The sequence below is a fragment of the Lytechinus variegatus genome, chromosome 15 (genome assembly GCF_018143015.1).
Source record: "Lytechinus variegatus isolate NC3 chromosome 15, Lvar_3.0, whole genome shotgun sequence".
NCBI classification, from domain to species: Eukaryota; Metazoa; Echinodermata; class Echinoidea; order Temnopleuroida; family Toxopneustidae; genus Lytechinus; species Lytechinus variegatus.
The window spans coordinates 13,907,433-13,922,420 of NC_054754.1; the positions used below are offsets into that span (position 1 = coordinate 13,907,433).

A 14,988-nucleotide genomic window follows, 5' to 3' on the forward strand; every position below is an offset into this window, starting at 1 on the left:
AGTGCAGTCAAATTATAGAAAAGTCATGTTCACATTCTCCAAATGATAATTTAATTGGAAGAAGGGAACAATACAATCAAACAATACAATCATATATTCTCCTTGGGTAAATTAATTGATTGCTAGGGGACTGTCAATTAATGGAAAAGTCATGTTCACTTTCTTCCTATAATTAAAGCGAGAATCAACTATCAAACGAAGGCGCCGCGGTGAGCCGGTTTGCGTTGTGAATATGGAATATAATCCGGTACTCGAAATCGGAGTCATGTTCAGTGGGTATGTCGGGATCACTGATGTAAATTAAATCGGTCAGATTGGACTCGGTTCGGCGGTTTGTCTCCCTAAAGTAAAACCGATACATTATTTCAGCCCGCTCGTATGCCTATTATCCATATCCGGGATGGTGGCTCCCTTTGGGGATTTGACGGACAGTCAAATTTGACTATAGGAGGTGTAAGGAATATGCATGTTTGATGAGTTGTCTATATAGTGCAGGTTCAAGTTGGGGAGAGTAAAACGTCTTTCAGCGCCGAAATCTTTTATTGGATCTGGGTTCGTATGATTGTTCCAAATGTCAATTTAAATAATGAGGAAATGCCCGCCTTTGTGAGATTGAAATCGAGATTTTTTTACACAAAAGGGGGAGGGGTTGGGGTTTGTCGTGATCTGAGTTTGATAAAAAAAAAATTACTCCGTATGCATACAAAATATAATGTACTTTAAAATACTGCGAAAACAGATGTATTTCTAATGGCCAGTTAGCACCGGTTTTGTGCAAATTAGGGGTAAAAATTTACTAAGAGCCCTATCAAAAAGGGAAGGAACGATCATGGACATACTCATTATGAACAAAAGGTGACAATGCCGGGAATAAAAACTGGTATTCTCGGACAAATTTCCCTGGTCGAAGATTCACGCCCGACATGACTCAATTCAGAAGCGTATTTTTATAGTTGTGTTAACTAATTCAGAACAGAAATTAGACCAGCACCCAACACTTGATACTACAAAACAATAACAGAAATTATAAATACAATTTTTGATAGTGAGTGAAATGTATCGGTACTATAGGTCTACCCCTAATGCCAAAGAGTCTCATCAAAGACAGACGTTATGCCCCCCCCCCGGATTTTCACCTTATTTAAAGTTTGCTGGATCATCATTTATGATGGGGCATGTAAATAATTATTTGAAATTACTTAATAAAATTGAGGCAAAAAATTGTCTTAATTTTTTCAAAAATTTATGAGTTTGGCAATTTTAAGTAAAATTTACTTATTTTCTTTGCATCCATTTTACCCAAGTAAATTAATTTGAAACAACTTGGTTCAATTACGTAAAACAATCACCGAAATATAAAAATATACAAATGGGGGAGTAGACTTTCGTGATTCGAAAGTCCGTTCCCCCCATCGTCCCACTTTCAGTGGCATCATTTCTTGTTTTAGCCATCTTTCATTCTAATACTCTATTAAACGTTATTCGTTGTCACTTAACTGTACATGATAGGTACTGACATTTATATTTATACGCTACCGGTTCATCCTTACACTAAATAAAACAGTGAGAATCATGATTATTAACATTTTCCTAGAACCTAAAAAGAAATCTGAAATTTTCTGATGAGTGACTATATAATGTTTCTCTTTCTTTGATTCAACAAAAGAATAAAACATTTTGCACACCCTAATCCAAAACAATATCAAACTCTAATAGATATGACAATTATTTAAAGATTCCAACATTTACTTGCTCTCACCCTAACCCTATCTTTACCTAATTGGATTTGGATTTACTTAAAGGGATGCTACGGGCTGAAAGTAATTATAGATTAATAAATAGAGTAGAATTCACTAAGCAAAATGCTGAAAATTTCATCAAAATCGGATAACAAATAACAAAGTTATTGAATTCTAAAGTTAAGCAATATTTTGTGAAAACACTCGTCATGAATATTCATTAGGTGGGCTAATGATGTCACATCCCCACTTTTTCTTTTGTATTTTATTATATGTAATTAGGTTTATTCAAATATTTTCCTCCAAGAACAAGAAAAATTGGATTGACAACTGATTTAGTGCATCAGATATTTATTGCTGCAACTTATTTAATGATAAGGGAGACATATTATTCACACAAGTATGAAATAATATGAAAAGTTATGATTTTATGTTATAAAATAAGAAAACGGAAAGAGGAGATGTGACATTATCAGCCCACCTAATGAATATTCATGACGACTGTTTTCACAAAATATTGCTAAACTTCAAACTTCAATAACTTTATCATTTGTCATCCGATTTTGATGAAATTTTCAGCATTTTGTTCAGTGAATTCTGCTCTATGTATTTAGATATAAATATTTTCAGCCCGGACCATCCCTTTAATCGAAGCAAGCTAGCAATACGTTATTTTTTTGTAAATGTATATTGACCCCAAATAAATCAAGTAAATTAAAAGACAAGTTAAATGATAAATTCTATTTATATACACGAAGTGTTTACTAATTCAATTTGTTTTTACTTTTTTACATTGTGATGATGATGATGAACATGATGTTGATTTTTTACCTGATTGCTAAGAGAGCATGAATGCTTGTAAGCAAGCAACCAGAGGACAGACGGGTTACGGTCCCCTCCGAGGGACCTGGTAATGAGGATTAATGCCTTATACCAAAGGGCACTAGCGTATAGAGTGGGAATATAATATTGATATCTTAACTCTAAACATAATACTCAGATTAGAAGAGATACGGGCCAATTATCACCTGCTTTTTGTGCAAAATATGGGCTATAATTTACTTTATAGAGCATTGAAATTTGCATATTATGCAAATTAGCCATAAAACTTTAGAAAAATAAGGAAAATAGTCCAAAGATTACAAATTAAGCGCCCCAAACAATTTAATTTGAGCGAAAAGTAATGATAAATAACTGTATTCAATGTTTTTATTCAAAAGCGCAAACAAATCTACCTAATTTGCATATTATGCAAATAAGCATCCTTATATGGAAATATTTCTAGATATTGTAATTGTTCTCATATAGACTGCTTAAAAACATTTGATTTATGTAGACATTTATATGCTACTATCACTTAGCATGAGAATTCATCACAATGACTGAAAATTAATTTGCATATTATGCAAATTAGCCATTAAAAATATGAAATAAGGAAAATAACCCAAAGATTATGTTATTAAATGTCAAAAGCAATTAATTTGAACAAAATTTTAATGATGAATAAATAAGTACAATGTTTTTATTTTGAAAAGCTAGCAAATCTGCCTCATTTGCATATTATGCAAATAGGTATCCATGTATGGAAAATGTCAAGATATTTTGATTTTCTCACATTGACTGCCTTTCAAATCATTATGCTGCTATCACTAAGCATGCATATTTATCCTAATATAATTTGTATTTAAGGGAAATACTGGAAATGTGCTCTTCACGTCCTAAAGCCATGTTGTTAGTCTGACAAGATGATGCGATTGGCAAGAACAAAGCACATCATTTGAAATTGGTGAGTAGTTTGTTAGAGCTGACATCACTTTCTTATATGGATGAGAACGACAGAAGGGAGGCAAAGAAAAGTAAACTTATGGCAGGTGAGATCTGATGAGTAGTCTCATTAAGAAGTGTAACAGAGATTCCATCTGGCCTAGTAGCTTCATGCAGATTGTTTTCTTTAAAAATTTCTTCAGTAGTTTGGCTACACCCGCTTGACTCTGGCCATGTCTGGGTCACAACAGGGTTCCAGGACTTGCAGAGCAGCGTCATCATCATCATGAATAGTGGTAAATACTAAGACTAAAAAATCTGTTGTCTTCCAATGTAGTCATAGCGCATGATATTAAGGGCTTCCAACATGCTAGTTGTTACAGCCTGGATCATTGCCAATCCGGTCAACAAATTATGTACTATAGGCTTGTCTACAAACCATTCTATGGTCCTCCTTCATGCATTGTAGCTATTCTGAGCATCACCTTACTGATGCTCAACATGCGCAAGCCTTCCTATAAAAATTTTCTTCCGACACAATTTATGTCCAGTGTCTCATTGAGGCAACTTGTGTCGGAAGAAGACAAGGGTAATGGTTTGGTTCTTGTCAAAATCCTCGATTGACATTCAATCTCCAATGCTCGACTTGTCGGATTTCAGTACAGAGAGTTGTATGATTGTCCAAAGTACATCTGCATGACACTATGAAATTCAGCATTCCTCCTGAAGACATCCTTAGTCGTACCATAATTTCTGAAAGGTTTAGTCCTCTGTATACCCTCACGGTATACCAATGAGAAACACAAAGTGGCAAACGAATCCTGGAATGGGTACACACTGTTTAATCAATGTTGGATGGTATTTGATAGTGATGTCTGGGTCACAACAGGGTTCCAGGACTTGCAGAGCAGCGTCATCATCATCATGAATAGTGGTAAATACTAAGACTAAAAAATCTGTTGTCTTCCAATGTAGTCATAGCGCATGATATTAAGGGCTTCCAACATGCTAGTTGTTACAGCCTGGATCATTGCCAATCCGGTCAACAAATTATGTACTATAGGCTTGTCTACAAACCATTCTATGGTCCTCCTTCATGCATTGTAGCTATTCTGAGCATCACCTTACTGATGCTCAACATGCGCAAGCCTTCCTATAAAAATTTTCTTCCGACACAATTTATGTCCAGTGTCTCATTGAGGCAACTTGTGTCGGAAGAAGACAAGGGTAATGGTTTGGTTCTTGTCAAAATCCTCTTGATTGACATTCAATCTCCAATGCTCGACTTGTCGGATTTCAGTACAGAGAGTTGTATGATTGTCCAAAGTACATCTGCATGACACTATGAAATTCAGCATTCCTCCTGAAGACATCCTTAGTCGTACCATAATTTCTGAAAGGTTTAGTCCTCTGTATACCCTCACGGTATACCAATGAGAAACACAAAGTGGCAAACGAATCCTGGAATGGGTACACACTGTTTAATCAATGTTGGATGGTATTTGATAGTGATGTTAAAGGTGTTCCGTTATGTTGTGTCCTCTTGTTGGAAAGGCAATAATCTGGCTTAGTCCTTCATCTGTTAACGTCTACTTGGTTGTTCATTGTCTCACTGAGGAATTTCCATTTGCCATAAATATCAGGAAATTGATATTATTTGCAAACGATTTGCTTAGAAACTATAGCTACAATGTATGGAGATAGTTGCCATCCTTAGGAGATTCATCAAAGAGGAAAGAACAGAAAACGGATGCTTCATCCTGAAGCAGCAACTGGATTCAGCAAGGACGTCTAATCATGATTCCTGTATCTGAAAAGATGTCTATATACACTTTAAGCCTTTATCATGACTTAATGAATGACTTCCATGTCGCTCGTATGGGCAAATGCTCATTGGTATTTATAAACCATGCCCAGGGATCTCGTGATCCAAGGAAGTTACTCATATTCACCACCAAGACAAATTGTGTGCTACAAGGACCAAATATTCAAAGCTAACGAGCTTTTATTTGTACTGGGTGTGACATCTTGTACTGATCACTTGACAATCAAGGAGCATGCTAGCGTGGACTATACTAGCAAGTAACGCAAAGACTCTACCAAGTCAAGGAGAGAGCAGGACTTGGGTAGAAATATGAAGCATTCAAACAGTAAGACCCATGTAGAACTGACTCATCATTGCACAATATGAGTGGGGTATCTGCTCCGGTGGTAACTGCTCATGAAAAAAGTCAATATCAACCAAGCAAGGTCATCAAGGTTACACATAATCTACGTGGAATTTTAGAGGAAAATATCGCAAGTTTTCTTGATTATTTATAACATGCCGGATGCTTATTTGCATATTATGTACATTCCACTTCAGATATAAAGCTGATAATTAATGTACTAGGCATTCTTAGTGGTCATATATTGAGCTAGATTCACAGACGGGAGACCTTTGAAGGGCCTTTCAAAGACCAAAAATTGGCAAGGTCTTATACAGCAGTCTCCAAGATCACTGAATTTTGTCATCTCTGTGGAATGGCTCAGAAAGATCCCTCGAAGAACTCTGCAAGATACCTGTCCTATAGAGATCTTTCAATGGTCTTTCAGAGATGTCTATGCATCAAGTGATCCTTCAGAATTCTTTCCATAGACTTTTCCTGGTCTTTCAATTATCTTTTGATGATTTTTCAATGATCTCTCATGAGTCTTACAGTAATCTCTGAAAAAATCTCGAGAGACTGCCGAAACATCATAGAAAGACTAATAAGAACTTTGAAAGTTCATTGAAAGACCACTGAAAGGCCAGCAAAACAATTTTCCTGTAAGACCGCTGAAAGACTGTTTTGAACCGTTTCAAAAAGTTTTGGACTCACGAGGACCACAAAGACCATTGAAAGATCTATCAGGAATCGTGAAAGACATCAGAGATCTTTAATATGGTGTTAACTTCCTGTAACTTAAGGCATTGCCATATTCAAATTTCAATAGATAATCTACTTGCATTTTTTAGGAATGTATCACCAGTGTGTTTTCTTGAATATTTGTTACATACTTATTTGCATAATATGCAAATGACACTACAGAAACTAAGCTTAATATAAATCTATTCAACGTCCTTAGTGATAGCAGCATGTAAATTTCAATATTATTGAAATTTTCAAGCAGTCAATGAGAGAAAACTCACAATATCTTGACAATTTTCCATATAAGGATGCTTATTTGCATATTATGCAAATGAGGTAGATTTTTTTGCACTTTTGATTAAAAACATTGATTAAAGTTATTTATCATGAATTTTCGCTCAAATAAAATTGTTTTGGACACTTAATTTGTAATTTTTGGACTATTTTCCTTATTTTTCTAACCTTTTATGGCTAATTTGCATAATATGCAAATTTCATAAATTTCCACTGCTTGGATTTTTTGGGACTTTTAGTATGTTGTTCAGGGGACCTTCCAGGAAAGCATTGCAGTGGAATATCCAGTGTTGCAATTAGTGGTGGGTCAAACCCTATATTGACTGGACTATTAATCCGCATGTCAGAAACGATACTTCTTTATGGAGAGTATAATTGATCTCTCTTAGGGCCTTTTCACACGTGAATCTTGAACATTGAATCATCTAACCGCCTTTTTACATCGTAAAAAGAATTTTAATTTGAATGACGATTCCTGTGAAAAATAAGGCTAATGACTAATATTTAGCACGTGTGAAACCAAACATGTTTAGAATCACGAACGCCACAGAATCGCAATGACGATTACAATAGCAGTCAACAACAAAAATAATGATGATTCAAGATTCACGTGTCAAAAAGCCCATTGTAATGATTGCTGTTGTAATCTTGTAATTCTAATCATGTTCTAGTTTGGTTTTACACGTGCTAAATATTTGTCATTAGTCTTATTTTTCACCGAAATCATCATTCAAATTTCGCTTTTTTTATCGTGTGAAAGGGTGGTAAGATTAGTTGATCCTGTGACTTCTAAAGGTTTCCTCGCACGATATACTGTAGGTTTATCCGTTATTTAAGGGGATGAAAAAATAATAACTGTTTTTCACTCTGCAGAAGAATTCCTCAAAAGAGAGTGATCATTGATTAATCATGACTTTGATTAATGATGACTGATATAATTGCAGTTTATTTGCTTTATAATTCGTTTGAATTGCATTTTATAGATAGAAATAGAAGTCTTATCGCAGCCTAACGGCTGAATAGACCAGTTCGTAATTACTGCATGGGCAATTTTGGTCAAATGACCTTTCATTTCTTTCATCATGATAGGCAGATTTCAAAGCAAGATATTACGCAAGCTTGCCTTACATAGCAGGATGAAGGAATTGAATAGACCAGGTTACCAGAATAGCACACCAATTAACGCGTAATGAAGGTATTTGTTGCATTCCTACTTTGAATGCATATCTTAGCATGTTGCACAATGTACTTGACAAACTGTGAAATACTAGTCGTTCGTGGAAGCATTGTGGTTTTTTGTGGATGAAAATAAAAACGACAATTCAAAAGAATATATGAATAATCAAGACATCAAAGTTGGTGCTTATCTCATTAGATTTTAAAGCACCATGTCACTTTAGTGCAAATGACCTTCTTCTGATCATGCGTAGAATCTTTTGATCATGCGCAGAAAGGAACTACGAAATGGCTTAATGTAAATTCAATACATACTACAAAAAATACTTACAACTTCATATGGAAATACTGGAATATGATTTGCTAGGCTAGATTACTTAGGGAACAAAAATAACATAATATGATATCAAAATGAGAGAGGGATAAAATGAACAAGAGGCTTTTTCGTAATAAGCTATAGAGAACAATTTTATGACATTTTTTTATTCATTTGATATTAAAAAATGAATTTGTGCAAGCTCGCCGGGTATACCAGTCTCGGATATTGAAATATAATTATGAACGGTTGCATTGGTAGGGGACACGACTGGCAGATTGTGCTAAATTAACTGACCAAGCATCTATTACATCGCCCGTGTTAATCAAATCTGCATCATTTGACCCGTTGAAAAATACGAAACGTGATACACTTTGTTATTATTCCTTAAATGGGATAACAAGCATTATATTTCAAAATGACATATGAATGTGTATTTAATATGCATTATTCCGGTTTAAGGCTAATCAGTGACGTACCGTGGGCCAATGTTGAGTCACTTAGTGGGCGCGAAGCGCGACCAATTGCCAGGAATAATTATATATACTAAGAGAGACATATTAAGGACTGCATTTGCCATTAAACGGATATGCATCTTACTGATCAAATAATGCCAGCTCGATCGAGCTGATTTTTTTTCATATTCAGATCTAAAAAAGAGATATTATAAGCATTTTTTGTAATTATGAAACCTGTTTCACTCAATAAACAATGCAAGCTAAGCGCGAGCTGAAAGGTATATATATATATATATATATATATCAGTGTTGTAGTCAAGGCTCAAACCTCCAAGGCCAAGGCCAAGGCTTTAATACCCAAGGCCAAGGCTTAAATAACCAAGGCTGAGGCCAAGGCATGGAAACCCAAGGCCAAGGCCAAGGCCTGAAAACCTCAAGGCCAAGGCCAAGGCCAAGGCATTTCAATTGTACAATATATGGGAAAAAAAATTAGACAAAAATGCTTAGGCGGCATACATGACACACAGGACCAAATGTATAAAAGGTGTGAGCGAGCAAAATTTTTGACCCTTGTACACTTAAAACGCAAATAATTTCATGATAGATCATGTAGATTTAGACATAAAAACATTTAATTATTGTTCTAGGCGATTCACAATGCAATAATTATTATTACCAAGGTGATCTGATCCTGGCATGCCCATTCTCAACATATGTCTTTCTCCTCTACCTGGTACAGGGGAGGCAGAATGTATTTTTTTTGGGGGGGGAGGTCAAAGCCAAAAATGCACTTACAATATAAGTCAAAATGAGAATTTTGGTGCAGTTCAGCAAAGCTTTTTAAGTGATTTCTAATTGATAAGACAGATATTTTGATTTAGGCTTTAATTTCCCACTATAGAAAGCATAGCAAGCAAGTGGTTTTGAAAAAAAAAATCAATTTTGAAGTTGTAAAACTCGATTTTGGGTCAATTATGGTGCTAATCACTGTTAAAAGGGCATCCTTGCGAGATGTTGTAATAAGATGTAATAAGAAATGAAATTTAAATATTTTGAGATGTTTTTGTGATCATGAAAAAGGTGTGCATCTTACTAAAAAAATTAACGCGAGCACAAAACACAAGCTTAAATTCTTACTGACCAGAAAAGGAAGCTGTTCTGGACTGCATTTAGTGACTCATAAATAGGATACATTATTCACCAATCAAATAATGCGAGCGCAAAGCGCGAGCTCAAAAATTTGTAATATTCCGACCTAAAAACTAGACATTCTAAGCATTTTTTGGTGTAAATTGAATGCGAACCTTACTTAACAATAATTTATGCAAGCACGATCCAAAATTTGTTGATTTTGAAACCTAAAATTTTGCTCTGTATGCCATGCTTGGTCCCTCAAAATTTTTTTGGCTCATCATGCCATTGATGCCATAGCCCATTTGGAAATGACGAAATTGAAGTTTGTGTTCAAGTTTACCGAATCTTTTCAGAATATCATTAAGACTTAAAACATTCTTGTTGGTCAAAGAAAATAATACAAGGAGAACCTAATCGAATAGAAATCTACCTTGTTAATGTTATCAATCTTTAGAGTAAGCTATTTTTAAAGTATGAAAATTGTTGTCAAAATTGCAGTCAGATCTGTCAGAATTATTCCTGTCATAAAATCACTATAATCAGTGGCGTACCGTGTGTCACGGCACTGGGGGGCACCAGCAAAAACTTGGAACTGCCTAGTGAGCTCGCGAAGCGCCCCCAGTTGCCAGGTATACTGACCTAATAGAGATATTTTTATAAGGACAGTGCCAATAAACGGACATGTATCTCACTAGTCAAATAATGTGAGCACGAAGCGCGAGCTTAAAATTTTTGATATTCAAACCTAAAAAGGGACATTACAATCAATCTTTTGTAATCATGATAGTCCTACGTACCTGTCTCGCTAAATAATGCGAGCGCGCGAACTTAAATTTTTGTAAATATTGACCCCAAACAGGAAGATTTTAAGGACTATAGTTTAGGAATCTTTTATCTATTAAGATTATACACATCTCACCATAGTCATTCAATGGGAGTGCCAATAAGCGCTTGCTGATTTTGTTAGAATTACATCTAAACATGCACATACAGCACTTGTAATCATGATTAACATACCCATCTCACTAATCAAATCTTGCGAGCGCGAAGCGCGAGCTGAAAATTTAGGAAATTCAGACCTGAAGAGGGGCATTTTAAGGCTTGTTTGTAGGAATTCAAGAAGACCTTACGTAGTTCACTAACCAAATGATGCGAGCGCGAAGAGCGAGCTGAAAATTTTTGATATTCAGATCAGAAAACAGAAAAAGGGACATTTTAAGGACTCATTCTAGGAATTGATGGAGAGCAGACATCTTTCACCAATCCACTACTGCGAACGTAAGCACGGACAGGAAATGTTTTATATTAAGACCTTAAAATGGGACAATCACTTAAAGTATTCATGAAAAAGAAGCATACTATTGTACATGTAAAAAAATAACTCGAAGTGCGAGGAAATATATTTGGTAGTTTGGTGTATATTGACTTGAAAACGGGAGGTTTTAGTATAACAGGATTATATATCTCGGTAAACAGACAATAGGAGCACCAGGAACAATGAAGACATATATGCCCTGAGCCAATTATGTTTCATTTATATGAAAAAAAATGTTTCTTATGTAATGTAACATAACATAATTATAACATTATAATGAACATTAATGTCTTCTTCAGTCCCACTACGTTTCTCTTCCTTTCTCCCTCTTTTCCTCATTTTTTCTAGTCAGCCGATGGGGGGGGGGGGCAAGTGCCCCCATGCCCCCCCCCCGTAGTTACGCCACTGACTATAATCCTAATCATAATTATCATCATTATTATTGATATTGTCATTATTCTTATTAGTCATGATTACATCATATTACCAATAAATAATATTAATTTTCATCACTTCTCTTTGTTACATAATTATGTGATGATAATTGCAATTGATGGCACTGCTAAGTACACTTACTGCTTTTGCTGCTGCTGACTGGTAGTATTTAGTGTCATTAGATGTACAGAACAATTGAGACATTTATAATTACTTTTATAAAACAAATGAAAGTACAAAATACAAAATGCCTTGAAAAAGCCTTGAAAATGCCTTGAAAATGCCTTGAAATTTCAAGGCTCAAAATCCTCAAGGCCAAGGCCAAGGCCCTCTCAAGGCCAAGGCTTTGAAAAAATAGGCCTTAAGGCGCCTTAAGGCCAAGGCCGAGCATCAAGGCACTACAACACTGATATATATATATATATATATATATATTGACCCCAAACGGACACATTTTTAGGACTATCTTTCTGGGATTCATGAAGAGCATACACATGTATCCGTAGTCATCTAATTCGAGCGCCAAGAGCATGCTAATCTTATTAGAATAACAGCTACACACATGAAACACCTTTTTAGTCATTGTAATCATGAACATGATACGTATCTCATTAACTAAATTATGTGAGCGCGAGCTGATTTTTTAAATATTTATGCAAGAAAATGTGACATTTTAAGGACTGTGTTTTAGGAATTCACGAAGAGCAGACATATCTCACCAATCCACTAATGCGAATGTAAACACGGACTGGAAATGTTTCATATTCAGATCTTAAAAGGGGTAATAAATGTTAGTAATAAAAAAGAAGAATATGTCACGTCTCACAATAATAACTCGAAGTGCGAGGAGATATATTTGGTTTATATTGACTCGAAAACAGGATGTTTAATACAACAGGATTATATATCTCATTAACCAGACAATGGGAACACCAAAAATGCTTGGGCCTTAAGCAAAATATATTCCTTATACCTATCAAAAAAATAATCGTATATAATATGTAACATATAATAACAATTATAATATACAATAATTTATCCCCCCCACTACGTTTCTTTATTCTTTCTCCCTCTTGTTCTCTTTTCCCCGGAATGCACGTGCCCCCCCCCCCCTCCCCCGTAGTTACGCCACTGAGGCCAATCACCTGTCCACGCGGAAATCGTAATTTCATACGTAATGGTTTATAGAAAGAAAGAAGCAAGTTATGACAGTACGTATCCATGACATAAGATAAAGGTGTTTTGGAAAATTTCATCATCGTGGGTAAATGTGGATCTTTCCTCATTTGTGATTATCTAAAAATCGATATTGGAAGTATTAGTGGTACCTAGCCTATTGCTTTCAAATATATTAATTGGTTTTCAACTGGGCTTGACTTCATACAGGAAAGATTATAATGTCCATCAGTTTAAGTTCTTCTGTAGCACCTGTTCGCATACTAAATTATCTATGTTTTTTAGACAATATAAAATGTTAGATCTACAGCGGCAATGCAATTAATAACTCAACCCTTAATGCTAGCTGCATGTATCCCTCGATAAAATTCGTAAAATGAGACCGTTTTCGAATGATCTCACTTGAGAATTCTGCAATAGCAGATAACGGGCTCAAAATTGATTTCGAAACTTCGTATATAAACTTCGTATATACCTATTTTAAGTGCTTGATTATAATAATAATAAGAATAAGAATAAAAATAAGAATATAGGTATATTTACCCAGGGTAGCCACTTCAGTTTCAATAACCGTTCTATTTTAATATGGCGATCTTTTACCAACGCATTGCACTTTTTTATCAACTCGTCTCTATGGATAAATCCCCCGGGTTAACGTTGGCGGACTGTACCTGTGGCGCCATGTCCAGCACCTGTAATCTGAGGCAAGAGGAAAATGTGACGTTATCCACATTTGACCGGTGCTAGTAGAGAGTTTTCGTATTTACAACGGAGCCGCGCTCTCTACAACGCATCAATTCCCTTGAAATGCAAGTCAAATCACAATGGAGAGCTGAGAAGCTTTTGTCGAAAGTTGTTGGACCGAGACAGCAGCGTAGTCTCCTGGCAACGACATATTTGCAATTGTTCGTCCGGTGCAAATGTTCTGATAATCTGCTGTCCTGGTCCACCAACTTTCGACAATAGCCTCTCAGCTCTATTGTCATCTGACTTGCATTTTCAAAGGCATTTGTGGGTTGAAGAGGTCCACGTCATTCGTAATCATGGACCTGCACACGGAGGATTATTTATTGTTACTGGGGGTGCGGTGACAATGCTCAGCACCCCCAGTAACGATAGAATTATACCATGGTCACATTTGTTCTACGGCGGCCGTACGGCGAGTCGAAACGGCCGTTTTAACATTTTCGTACCAGCTATAAACATAGGTGGTTTGAATAAAAATTAATAAAACGGCTGTTTTCGACTCGCCTTACGGCCGCCGTAGATCAAATGTGACCAAGGTATTATCCTCTATGGACAGGGTCCTGTTCATAATGAACTTTCTTTTTCTTTCTTCCTTTATTTTTTTATAAATCATCACCCTTTTGTCTCATTTGCGTTCATTGAATGTTACCTTCGGGTTACCCCTACCCCCCCCCCTCCGATGCTATCGACCAGGTCATTGGAAGATGGTTATAAAACGGGTGATAAGTGTTCAAGCTACCATATATTATTTTCATTATTTTTTTCTTTCATCTCGATAACTGTTAAGGTAATACAAAGAGGCAGAATAAAACAGTTAGGTCCTTTATGTATGTCGAAATGTACCCTCCATAACTCAATTCAAGTATTCATTTCCGAAGACCATGAAATCGAGAAAAAATTCCACGTTGAATATTATTTATCAGTGATTTATTAAATTCTTTCAAACAGAAGAAAGAGTTGACTTGTCAAATGAAATTTATAACATCAACCCGATGAAAAAATATTTGAATGACAAGCCTTTCTTAATAAAAAGGAATTTTATTACGCACTACCAGCATAAATCGAAAATTTACGATTTCTTTTTTTAGAAAGGGCTTGAATGTTGTGTAAGTGAATAAATAATTTACTATTAGATATCAAAATTGACACCCCAAAACAAAGGTTCTTTGCGGATCCTTGGATTACTCAGAACGACACAATGATTACTTCAACATGTTCAACATCATGGTGGAAGCACTTAAAGGTATTGTTTTACTTTGTGAGCAGCCGATTTAAAAAAATTCTCAAACCAAGATGAAACATGGTGTACAAGTGCATGTATTAGAACTAAACCCTGAAAACAACCATTATTGAGAATGAAAAGCTAAAACTACAAGGCAAACCCCGATTTTGTAAATAGGCGTCTTATAGACGCCTAAATAGTATATGGTATGAAATTAAGATGGTGTTTCCGGTCACTTTATATTTCAATTTTTGAAGCACTAAATACATTTTTTCGAGCACAATTTTATCTGGGCTTCATTTTTGTAACATATCACAGACA

At 35.5% G+C, this 14,988-nt stretch overlaps 1 protein-coding gene across 3 annotated transcripts in view; it reads right to left on the reverse strand.

The window, feature by feature from the left end:
* Positions 1 to 14,988, reverse strand: part of LOC121429129 (D(2) dopamine receptor A-like) — a 36,835-nt gene that overhangs the window by 20,567 nt on the left and 1,280 nt on the right. The window contains exon 2 of one of the 3 annotated variants that reach the window (XM_041626044.1): positions 13,242 to 13,397. The exons of 1 other annotated variant lie outside the window; for it this stretch is intronic. The gene's annotated coding sequence lies outside the window, so the exon portion shown is untranslated. Of the gene's footprint in view, positions 1 to 13,241; positions 13,547 to 14,988 lie in introns of those variants that run through there. One more of the 3 variants, XM_041626046.1, reaches the window with a different exon arrangement.